The sequence below is a fragment of the Periplaneta americana genome, chromosome 3 (genome assembly GCF_040183065.1).
Source record: "Periplaneta americana isolate PAMFEO1 chromosome 3, P.americana_PAMFEO1_priV1, whole genome shotgun sequence".
Classification (NCBI taxonomy): Eukaryota; Metazoa; Arthropoda; class Insecta; order Blattodea; family Blattidae; genus Periplaneta; species Periplaneta americana.
In genome coordinates, this window is record NC_091119.1 from 76,805,089 (window position 1) to 76,818,289 (window position 13,201).

A 13,201-nucleotide genomic window follows, 5' to 3' on the forward strand; every position below is an offset into this window, starting at 1 on the left:
CCACCTATTCGCCAATGTATGAAGTGTGTCAAATTTGGTCACTGGGCTAAATATTGCCCAAACCCTCCAACCTGTGACAATTGTGCAGAAAATCATCAGACAGTGGAGTGTACTAAAGTTGAAATCAAATGTGTTATTTGTCTCCAGTCGCATAAGTCAAGTTTCAAATTATGCATAATTTATCAGACACAGAAGAAAATTCATGACATGTACGAGAACTATATCCCTTATCATGAGGCCGAAGAAGTTTATAAAGAAAATCTTTCGTTGGCTGATATATCTCAGAAACGTAAACTACATGGTTTACAATCGTTTCAGGTAGACGCTACTCCAAAAAAAGTTGGGTTTCAGTTGCTTCGTCCAGACTGACACCATCTCTTCCGTGAAAAAGAAGAGTTGATGCATCCAGCTCAACCCATCACAAAGAAGAATTAAAAGAGTTTTTAATTTTCCCTACTGGGAGAGGGGACAAAGAAAGAAATACCGAAAAGGCTGAGTTAGTCAACTCCAATATTTCTACAAGATCTCCAGTAGAAAAAGAAAAAATTCAAGGTGAGAGAGTAGGGACTGCTACTCGTCCTACAGGTGGGACTTCATCGACGTCGTCCAAAGCATCATACCAGTTCAACTGTGACCAATACGTGAAGCAACAACTGGAGGAGATTTTTGCTTTAGCACAAGATAATGAACAAAAAACACTTTTACGACAACTTAAGGAAATTATATTACCTTTCCTCAGTTTCCAGAAATTGCCATCAATGAAGATTAATAATTTGTAAACAAACTCTGATAAGTTGGACGACTTCAAAATACTGCACTGGAATGCTCATAGTATTAACCAAAAGGAAGTGGAAATTCAACATTTATTAGCTACTCTTCCTTGTCATGTAATTGTTATTCTGGAATCGTGGTCTTCATCATCTTCCTTTTACAATCTTTCTGGCTTCAAAACCTACCAAATAAACCGGTCTGACCATAGAGGAGGCTTTTTAGCCTGGATTCGTAAAGACCTCGTAGTTGAATTCGTGCTCTATTCCGATGATAATACTCCGCATAATTTACAATATATTATTTTGAATTTTTATAACTTATAACTGGCTCCTATATATTATAACCCAGATGGGCGTTTTCAAAATCTGCAAGTTTATCAGTCTATTTTTCAACTTCTTACAAAATCTAGGAAAATCGTGTTAGGATATTTTAACATTCCTCCCCCCAGGGACAGTACTTCAAATTTGATTAACTTTAATCATCCCATTTTTTATTTGACCGATAGTTATCATTTGATCTGTGTCAATAATCCAGGTACCCCTACGCGGTTAGGTCACTACCATCAACAGAATACAGCTCCAGACTTAACATTTATATCTCCATCTTTACTATCAGATTTTACTTGGCAAACATTTTCGGACACTCTTGGTAGTGATCATTTTCCCATTATTCTAACGCTTTCTATTCGCATCCAGACAGAAAAGGCTTCGAAAAAATATAGAAGTAATATTTCACATTACAATTCAGAGTTCTTTAGGAATTTTATTAATGATAGTATGATGGGAGTAGACATTCATAATGGACTTAATTCCTATCTGGACCTTTCTAATTCAATTACCTTGTATCTAGATATTTTCCATCCATTTAAAGTTCTAAATAGATCACCACGCCTTGGCAATAAACCCCCGTGGTGGACAGCGAGTTGTTCTGAGGCAGTCGCAAAAAGCCGAATGGCCATAAAGAAATTTAAACACAGGAATTTTTTAGATAATTTCTTGGCTGCAAAGAGGCAAATTGCAGCTACGAAGATAATTTTGAGTAAGTTTAAGAGAGATGCGTGGGATGAAATGTGCAGTTGTCTAAACCCTTCTACTTCTAGCAAAAACTTTTGGAATAAAATCAGGCGATTTAATAATAAACCAGCTAGAAACATCTCAATTCCCCAAGAATTAAAATATGAGTTTTGAAAATCCTTAACTCCTGATTTAGCAGAAAATAAGATGGATATTGACTTTCAAGATAATATTCAGGTGGCAGAACTGTTCCAACCAATTTCAGATTCGGAAGTTCAGTCTGTGTTATCAAGTAAACATTCTAGGTCGGCAGCAGGTTTGGATGGCATTTCGTTGAATATGCTAGCCTCACTTCCTGAAATAAGTATTACAGCCTCAACTACTTGGTTTAATTATTTTATAGATCATAATATCATCCCACAACAGTGGGAACGGATACAAATTATTCCCATCCCTAAACCTAATAAACCCATGACTAGTATTCACCATTTTCGGCCTATTTCGTTGCTATCCACAAGTCTAAAAATATTAGAATTAATCATTACAAACAAATTCGCACTTTTTTGGAGTACACGTGACGTTGGCCTCGGGGTCAATATGGCTTTCGCAAGGGTTATGGCACTTATTATAACTTGGCTACCCTCATTACGGACATTCAGATAGCGTTTCAACAAAAGGAATATATTCAAGCGGTCTTTTTAGATATTCATCAGGCTTATGATAATGTATGTTTATCTTCTTTGATGTAAACGTTACATGATTTTAATATTCCGGTGAAACTGATTAAATTTATTAATACCTTATTGTCCAATAGAATGTTAGTAACTGAGTTAGGCGACGATCCAATACTCGGTAAAACTACATCCCATGGTCTGCCTCTCTCGCCACTATTATTTATAATGTACGTAGCAAAATTGAATTCGTGTAATATTTATCAATCCAGAATGCTGATATATGCGGATGACTTGGTGCTATATACTAAAACCACCAATAAACGTTTGACAGACGAAGCCTGGCAAAACTCTATTAATAACCTTTCTGATTATTTGCATTTCATAGGTCTGGATTTACACCCCTCTGAATGTAGTTATATAATATTTTCTCCAAACACAAATCATAGACAGAGTATTTTGATAGAAAATCAGGCAGTTTTTTCGGGGCGGAAAGTTAAATTTCTAGGTTTATTTGTCTATGGGTTTAACGTTCGATCAGAATTTGAACTGGTCAGTCCATTTCTCCGAAATTCTAACAAAAATCCAGAAAGGTAAAAATATATTACTCTATTTAGCGGGGAGATGGTGGGGTACGAACACACAATCATTAATAATGATATTTAAAAGTCTTATCCTCTCAAAAATAGAATATGGTGCCTTTCTTTGTAATCTTACACATAAAGTAACTAACCGTCTTTCGTCTCAATTCCATAAGATTTTTAAATTAATTTTAGGCTTAAATGGGAATCCTTCCTTCTTGGCTATGAGTACGTAACTTAATATACCTCCACTTCGGTTTCGATGTATGGCGTTAGCAGCGAATTTTTGGCACGTGTAATTCCCAACATCAATAATGGTTTAAGTCCCAAACTAAAACTCCTTGTTCAACTGCAACAGCAAAATTCTAGTAGACGCCAATTTAAATCCGGTTTACTCCAAGCTTATGGTCTTTTTACCCCTCTAGAATCGCAGATCCTTAAATTACATAATTTTCCAGTTTATTTCAACTTCCGTTATAATTCCCGGCCTGTAGTCAATGTTACAATCGAAAACATAGATGTTATGGGAGTTGATCCTGTCTTGAGGTTTCGGAATGGGATCTTTCAAAGTTCATTTTCTGACATTCAATTTAATCATTGGTTCTTTACTGATGGTTCGAAAAATGATGTGGGAGTAGGAGCTGCTTGGTATGAACAAATAACAAAAACAAGCAAACTTTTCAAGCTTCCAATACCCACGTCAATTTTTACGGCGGAAGCCTTTGCAATAAGACAGGTCTTAATATATATCACACAAAATAATTTGAATAATGTATTGATTTGCTCAGATTCTCAAAGTGTATTACGTGCCGTGTTAAGTCAAAATTAGAACATACGAGAAAGTTGGTACATTTCCAATATTCGTAGTCATCTTTATGAGTTATTTCATGACAGTATATTTAACATGGATTCCGGGTCATAGTAAAATTTGGGGGAACGAGGTAGTAGATTCATTAGCCAAAGATGCTATTGTTCAAGGGACGCTTTGCAATATTTTACTTCCCACTTCTGACTTTTTACCCCTAATTAACAAGAAAATTAGGAATGATTGGCAAGAACTATGGTCATCGTACGTTAAAAATCATGCTAAGTTGTATGGTCAAATACAAGAAACGCTACAGTCATTCCTGGTTACAAACATTCAATCTCCCGAGAAAATTAACTACTACAATAGTTCGGTTAAGATTTAATACAGCCCAGACTCCGTTGTATCACAGTCTAAAATATACAGTCGCGCAACTCATACGTATAAAATATGCCAACATTTGACAGCTGGCGCGACAGCAGCCCTCTAGTGGCAAGCAAGTTAAAAGTGTGCACATGACATATGATAACACATCAGAAAACGGGTTCTGCGTAATCTATTTTATATTTTTATGCTATACAGTATGTGTATATGGTTCTTATTAATTTTACTTTAGAATCCTAGAAGAATTTCACACGCAGTTAATCTACAAGTTTCAGAAGCTGGGAATAAACGTAATTCTTTTTGCTCCTTACAACTGAATCATGGCCCTGATCACGTATCATGGTTTGAAATAATATAATTGTTTGTGCGTGGACGGTTAATTCAATTCATTCCTAAATATATTTATGAACCATTGGAACTCTATATTTCCTGTGAGAAGAAAATTATACTTTACTGTAACAAAAAAACTGAAAGCGTGTTTTGTTATGTTTCACCCACGTTACAAGCTTGGAGGTCAAGGTTGTTTACTACAGATAGGGCCTACGTTCATTCTATATCTTATGGTATAGTAAATAGTTTTGCGACGTGTAGAGACTGGGAAAACTATTTAATAAAATCATCCGAATCATACTCGTTCATTTTATAGGCAATCTTGCAGGTCGCATTTAAAAGAACCTAGGAATATTAACATTTTCTTCAGTATATTTGCTAGGACTTCTTGTCATACTACATGACAATTTTGCTTAGGTTATTCTTTTAAGCATTCCTTCTAGGAATAGCTCAAGTGTTTTAAATTTAGCGTACATAAGTTTAGATTAAGTTCCTAGCACGTATTTGACGAAATACTAGGTTTTTCCACTTCAGTTTAACTGATTTATGCAAACGAAATTAAGACAGCTGACGATTCTATTGTCAGTTATCACCACGCCCACTTTGATTTGGGCGCATAAGTTCATTACCGACGATCGTTCAATTTTCTTCAAACATGGCGGCGCAATGACCACTCTATATCTTTCTCTTTCTAACTCGTTGGTTTTTATTTAAACTTTCCTTCCTGACATACAAATAGGTAACTGATAACTAATAAATGTTTTATAGAAAACAATACGTCCGCTTGAGCGCTAGTGTCGTGAATGTTGGCAAAAAAAAAGTGTTGAAGTTGCGCGACTGTATACAGAGTGTTTAAAAAATACGCGGCATAATTTCAGGTATGTATTTCCCACATGTAGACAATCAAAATAGTTAATTACAACATTTGTCCGGAAATGCTAGGTAGAGGTGGCCCAATTGCTTGGCCTCCACGCTCACCTGATCTGAACCCTCTCGATTTCTACTTGTGGGGCCATTTAAAATCATTGGTTTATTCGTCTCCGGTGCCTGATTTGGAATCCCTTCGGAATCGAATTGTGGCATGTTCTGAGGACATACGCAATACTCCTGGAGTTTGGGATCGTGTTCGCAGGTCAATGAGACATCGATGTGAGGTCTGTATTCAAGCAGGAAGTGGACATTTTGAACATCTTCTGTAATGACAACGACCTGCGGAAAGAAAAACGTTCCGGTGAATTTCAATGTTGTGAAGGCTATAACTCGGAAATGAAGCATTTCCGGACACATGTTGTAATGAACTATTTTGATTGTCTACATGTGGGAAATACATACCTGAAATTATGCCCCGTATTTTTTAAACAGTCTGTATATTAGACTGTGATAATAGTATTATTAAATTTTTATCAGGACTTGAAAAGATTAGAACTTACACTACCAATTTCTATTACAACGATTTTAGCTAATATACACCTGCCGATTATAATGGTTTATTTCGTCACATCTCTAGATTTAAAATGAAAATGTAGTATTCCAGTGCACCATTGTAGTCTTCTACTCACACTAAAGAAATGCATTCAGAAAACGGAGGGACGTTGGTAGATGCGTATAGCATCAAGGACGTCCACAAGAATAAACCAACCAACGGCAGGTTGTAAGATTGTTAACTGCTCATGCGCGGCCATTTCATGCACTGCCAGTGAGATCCTTACCGGTATTTACTTCATGCGAGTAATCGGAAGCTTGTTATTTGAATATACATGTGAATATACAAATGTGCAACGTAAATATATTTCGTACCTACCTCTAAAGACAATTAAACGGAAGCTTGTTATTCGAATATTTACGTGTGAATATACAAATGTGCCACGTACAGTGGGTGATCAAATTATTAGGGACACTTGGTAAAAGTAGGAATATTTCTTCTTCAAATTCACATAAAACAAAAGTAATTTGGATTTTCTCAACTGGAAAAGCTTTATTACTCTAAAATATTGTTTTATCAACAATATTAATACATATTTAATTATGTAGTAACGAATATGGAATGAAATAAACAAGAAAACTAATATTTTGTCACACATCCCTTTGCAGCAATTACAGCTTTAACTCTATTTGGCATACTAGAAATGCATTGAATACAAGTGTTTTTAATTTCTTGGCCGTGATGCCACACATTGATAAATTTTTGTATTAAAGATTGTTTATTTGTAGTAATTTCTGAATGAACTTGCCTCTTCATTAGCTCCCAAACATTTTCGATCGGATTAAGGTCCGGAGAGTTACCATGCAAATTTAGAACCCTAATTTTCTTGTCAGACAGGAATTTGATCACCTTATTTGCCTTGTGACAGGGCGCAGAGTCGTTCATGAACACAAAATCACCATCTGGAAACCATTCACGGACTTGTGAAAGAAGCCGTTCCTCCAGAACCTTTATATATTGATATTGCCTCATCATTCCTTGAACAAAATACAGGCGACCAGTTCCATGAACACTAATCACAGATCACACCATGAGGCTTAGAGAATGTTTAACAGTCTTCATAATACAGTCATTATTGTACTTTTCACCTTTACGCCTTCTAACGAACACAGATTTGTCACCAAGTATCTGTATGGTAGATTCATCTGAAAAATGAAGTAAACAGTTCATAAAACACATTTGCACAAAGTAAAATTGTGACTAACAAAGAAATCATGTGAATGACATACAACTCACTTTTTTCCAATCATTTACAGTCTAAGACTGATGCTGTTTTGCCCAAGAGAGACGCTTCTTCACCATGTATGGTTTCAGGAATGGTTTCTTGGTTGGAGTGCGACATGAAAACCCTAACTCTTTGATCCTCCGAAGGGTTGTCATAGAAGAATGTTGATTCCAGCATCTCTCATTGGCGTCTTTCTATGTAGTGTCCCTAATAATTTGATCACCCACTGTAAATATTGCGGATCCTTACCGGGATTCACTTTGTGCGAGAAAACGGAATTTTGCCATTCGAATTCTGTTTATGTACTTTTTGTATATTTACATGTGAATATACAAAATAATGGGCCACGTAAATGTTGCGTGCCTGCCTGCAAAGGCGATTATTTAAATGGTTCGAAAGTGAGTGTATTTTTATTCCCTAAGGATGAAGATTTACGCCGGAAATACATCAGGGTAATGCATCGGGATAATTTTGTCAGTCAATGTATTTTTATTCCCTAAGGATGAAGATTTACGCTGGAAATATATCAGGGAGATATATCGGGATAATTTTATCTCAAATAAATGTGAGGTAAGTATTTAGTAGAATTTGAGTAAGAGGTTATGTAACATTAACTGATATGTAACCTATGTTGTAAAACTTAACTTGAGAAACAAAAATTAATGAGTATTAATTTGTTTCGCAGGTATGCGAGTTACATTTTGAAACCCAGAATATTGAAAGAGAAGCATCAGTGTGTGAGTCGAAGACTGGGAGATCATGAACAACAAATGTAACGTCCCCGTCTTAAGAAAGGTAAGTTGCAATTTGTAAAGAGAAATTAGTTAGGCTACATAAGCTGTAATAGCTTCCTATACACTAGTGTAATTTGTTAATACAGTACTGCGACTTGTTCACATCCTGAAAGACTCAGAATTATTATTTTGCTCCAGGTTTGAGGTTATGACCTCAACACCAATAAGACACATTAATTGTTTTCATTTATTGTTTATTTTGCTTCCATTTTATAAAACATAATTAAATAAGAATTGCATAAAATCTTCACCATAATCTAAAATAATTTTCATATGTAAAATTTATTTCAGATACGTGCCTTCAAAACATCCTGACTGTCCTTCATATCTACAGCTTGTGTATCGATATGCCAGGAAAAGAGCCAATTAGTTTGCTATTTTTATAGTTCAACAAGTTTCTCTGTTAAATTGTAAGAAGTCAGCACGAGATATTCATGGAAGTTAATGGTTTTCTGGTCACTGGTACAATCTGTATCCATAGGCTACATTGTTACAGATACATAAGAAGCAATTCAGGTTTATTGTTGCCTTTTGAAATTACATTAAGTAGGATCTGCAACAATTTTTCCACAAATACAATAATAGATCAACAGTCTTCAAATTTCTTAAATTATTTGTCCAAGAAAGTATAATTTCTAAAAGAGGAAGATAAAATTGTCTTACTGCTCGTGGATGAAATCCATTTAAAAGCCCAGTTTGATTACAAGAGTGGGAAAATAATAGTTGGTCAGGCAGAAGGAAGTACACAGTTTTTATAGCACAAAGTTTGGACACAAGTTATTTAGATGTAGCACATATCTTGCGTGTTGCAACCATAAAAGCCGAACATTTGTATTAAAATGTTTGGAAGCGGTATTATTTTAAAGCTGGAGGAGATAGCTTTTCACGTTTTTGACATTGTCTCAGTTAACAATGCTATAAACAGAAATACTGTTTCATAATTTAGTAATGCCCCAATAGCAATGTCACAGAGCGACCCCTATACTTTATTTTTGACAGTGTAGGCCTACTTATTTTAAAGTAAGTTATGTCAGAAATAACTGGCTGAACCAAACAGATCAGGCTATTAGATTTAAATGTTTCTGTGATGGTATAGCTGCAGAGAAGGAGAGACTTCTTTTGCTGCTCTTAAAGTCCTTCATGCCCTAGAGGACAATTTATTGAAATATGGTAAAACTCTGACGTCTTAAATTGTTAGTCGTTATTCAACAGTGTTTTCCATTAAATCATCAAAATGTGCATAATACTAAAATGTTACAATTGGCTATTAAAACACTTAAAAAGTTAAAAGTTTCAGTGCTTTAAGTACTGTCCTATCCTCAGTAGCTATTGAGTCAGATCAGCTGTTGTTCTTGCTGATGTCTGGTATCTATGTAGGCCTGTATTGCTGGAGTCAGCCATCTAAAAACACGTACCAGGAACCAATACACTAAATTCTCAGAATATTACAGAATTTATGACTCGCTTTTCTGTGTGGTTGAGCAAAGGAATGACAGGTTTCAGTATGCAGGCAGTCGTCATTCTACCACACAACAGTTGTCTTGCTTGACTTATTTTCATTGGATCGACATAATGCATAGGAACTATTTTTTAACTTGTTGGGTACAAACAGATGACCTGGAAATCAGATTTGGTAACGACCATCAAATGAGTGGTGGGAATTACCACATATCTGTTGGACAGGTTTATGAAACAGAAGCAAAATTAAGAGTATAAATTTATTTGCAGTTAATTATGAGATCGAACAAAGTAGGAAATATCTTAATTTCACAAAATGAAAGTTATGTAAATGATTCAGTGTGAAAGGTGGTAAATGATGTACCTCATGAATTTAATGTTACTGTAATGGAGGATGACATAAATGATTTAGATGAGAGTACTTTTCCTGTATTGAGTCATTCCATGCCAAATCAATCAGCCCACAACCTTACATCCTCTGATCTTCATCAAATTGGCATATTTGCAGACCTTGTTAAAGCAAATATTCATATAAAATTTTAGGTTCATATCTTATATAAGGAATACAGGACTTCAAACAATTTAAAAAGTAAAGGATTTTCTAGCATATGACTCTATTTATTGGTATAACTCAAATAATAGGCCTAATTAATTTATAGACTTGGGAAAGGCCTTAATCGAAAGCTAATGAAAAAACCTTTCAAATGATATATATAACACAACTGTGTTTGTAATCATTTAGTTTGCAAGGTCATGTAATTTGACCTTTGAACTTGAATAACGCAAAATATGTCGTCTCAAAAAGTTCTGAAAAAATTACACAGAAATTAGCAATATTAATTTCATTTCTGATTGGCTATGTATTGTATACTTTTAGTAGAGCCATTGATGTAGCTCAGTCAGCAGACTCGCTGGGCTGCTGATCCGAGCTGCGTTCGGGCTTGGGTTGGATCCCCCTTTGGTCTTTGGTTTCTTCCGAGGTTTTCCACAGCTGTGGGACTGAAGCCAGATGGTCTATGGCGAGTCCTTGGCATCAACCCTTTTGATTTGATCACCTGGTTGGGTTTTTCCGAGGTTTCCCCAACCAAAAGGCAAATGCCGGGTAATATTTTGGCGAATCCTCGGACCTTACCTCATCTCACTACATCTCACCAAAATATTGTAAAAAATTGTAGAAAATTACTAAATTGTAAAACTATAAAAATTTGTAAAAATTGTAATTGTAATATTGTAAAATTTTGACTTGTTCCACATCTTAAAGCTTCATTGCTCATGTAAGATCTATGGAATAAAATAAATGAATGAATGAATCATAATTACCCAGAATATCAAACTGGGACGCTAACATGTGATCATGAAATAAAATTTCATACAGTGAAATATACATCATAAAGCAATGTAAAAGTGAATCGGTCAGAGCTAAAAGGCATTGTCAGTTTTTACAAGTTTTCAGGAGAAGGAAAAAATGTTATATTTTCAAGAGATTTTTTTGTACACATTTTTCACTCATTCAGTATTGTAGAGTACTGACAGACACAACGTTTTCAATAATGGGTAAATATTTGGAGTTGTTTAATCATTTAAAAATAATTATTATATAAAACTGACATAATGCCTTTTAGCACGGAAATTGATTTCCAGCAATGGAATCCATTTGAAATTTTATATATCTTTATTTTTATTCACTGAAATATGGTTATAGAATATTAAACAGTGTTGAGAAGTGGTCTGCTATGTTTATGTAGTAGTAATACAAAACATAATAATTCAATTTTTAAACTATAGGTATTCTAAATTAATAACAAATACTCGCTAGATGATAATAATAGGTTTACTTGTATAAAAAGTCGTCAAGTCGTTATTTAAAATATATATATATATATATATATATATTAAAAAAATTCAAATACATTGTTATATTTTCTATCCATTACTGATTTGTTATCATCTCCTCCCATGGCAGTAGTATCTCCTGCAGGCTATTTCAGAATTAAAAAAAAAAACTAGTGCCTTAGGTTTCACACATTTAACTAATATTTTAATATCCTGTATCTTTTTAGAATTGGTTCGTACTTTTTCATCATAATATGTTTTATCTTGAAACTTAGTGCAAAGAATGTTTAACTCTGACTTTTTCAGAGAGAGTGTCTGTTTCATTGAAGAAACATTGTAAAATCTGAAATATACAGAATGTTAAAAAAAGTATCCAATATTTTAGAAGGTGATAGTATGCATCAAAACAAGAAAATAATGTCTAATAAACATGAGTCCTACAACACATACTTTCGGAGCTCTGTACACTTGCTCATAGGAGGTGCTCAATGTGACGTCCATTTATGGCAATGCATTTCTCTGCCCTACAATACTGTAGACTATCAGATAATCTTACTGTAGTTGACACCTGGCATGGAATAATGATAGGTCGCAAGAAATACTGATAACAAAAGTCTGGTTGCAGATTTGAGCAGGATTCATCAGAGATGGTGTTGTGAATTTTCATAATCAGCATGTGTGAGCAGATGAAAACCCCCATGCAGTTGAAGAAACCAGGCATCAGCACCGATCCTCAATCGCCGTTTGGGCAGGCGTTCTTAGTGACAGATTAATAGGGCCACACGTGCTACCACAGAGATTAACTGGGGATAGTTATCAGGACTTTCTTATTAACATATTAAGACAAATTCAAATGGTGAGTGATTCCTTATGCCGAAGGGCAGAGGAATGCATTGCCATGAATGGACGTCACACTGAACAGCTCTGTTGGGATTCTTATCATTAGGGATTATACTGGACACCAAATTGACACGGTAACACCTTATATGTTAAACTTTCAAGATTCATTTATTTATTAAGACATTTAAAACCTCTTATCCCCAAACATATCTTCAAAACTTATATTATGCACTTCTCTATGGTGTAATATCTTATGCATTCGTACAGCAGTGCTATGTATCCGAGGTGGAAAATTTCAAATACCTGGGAGCAACATTAACAAATATAAATGATACTAGGAAGGAAATTAAACACAGAATAAATATGGGAAATGCCTGTTATTATTCGGTTGAGAAGCTTTTATCATCCAGTCTGCTGTCAAAAAATCTGAAAGTTAGAATTTATAAAACAGTTATATTACCGGTTGTTCTTTATGGTTGTGAAACTTGGACTCTCACTTTGAGAAAGGAACATAGGTTAAGGGTGTGACGTTTGAGATGGGCAGGGCAAGTAGCACTTATGGGCGAATCCAGAAATGCATATAGAGTGTTGGTTGGGAGGCCGAGACATAGATGGGAAAATAATATTAAAATGGATTTGAGGGAGGTGGGATATGATGATAGAGACTGGATTAATCTTGCTCTGGATAGGGACAAATGACAGGCTTATGTGAGGGCGGCAATGAACCTCCGGGTTCCTTAAAAGCCAGTAAGTAACTTAAGTGCTATGTATCCAAATTTCTCATTCTCAAAAAAAAAAAAAGTATACAGACTTTCCTTATGACAAACATTATAGATCTTTAATCATCAGAGAAAAAATTTTAACTGTTGTAAATCTATGCATACTAACCTGTTTATTAGGTGTTAACAAAAACCTCAACAATTATATTAGTAGATCTAAATTTCACAGTTACAGCACGAAATATAATTATCTTTCTGAACCAAATGTTAGACTGAACAAATCAAACAAATGTT

At 34.9% G+C, this 13,201-nt stretch overlaps 1 long non-coding RNA gene across 3 annotated transcripts; it reads left to right on the forward strand.

Annotated features, from left to right (window-relative positions):
* The first annotated feature begins 6,240 nt into the window (after positions 1-6,240).
* Positions 6,241-9,937, forward strand: LOC138696185 (uncharacterized). 3 transcript variants are annotated; one of them, XR_011331274.1, is made up of 4 exons: positions 6,241-7,661; positions 7,742-7,833; positions 7,949-8,058; positions 8,349-9,937. It is a non-coding gene; the product is annotated as an uncharacterized lncRNA (long non-coding RNA). The 3 variants fall into 3 exon arrangements; XR_011331273.1 differs by having other exon boundaries at positions 7,765-7,833; XR_011331272.1 differs by having other exon boundaries at positions 6,241-7,833.
* The last annotated feature ends 3,264 nt before the right edge of the window (positions 9,938-13,201 follow it).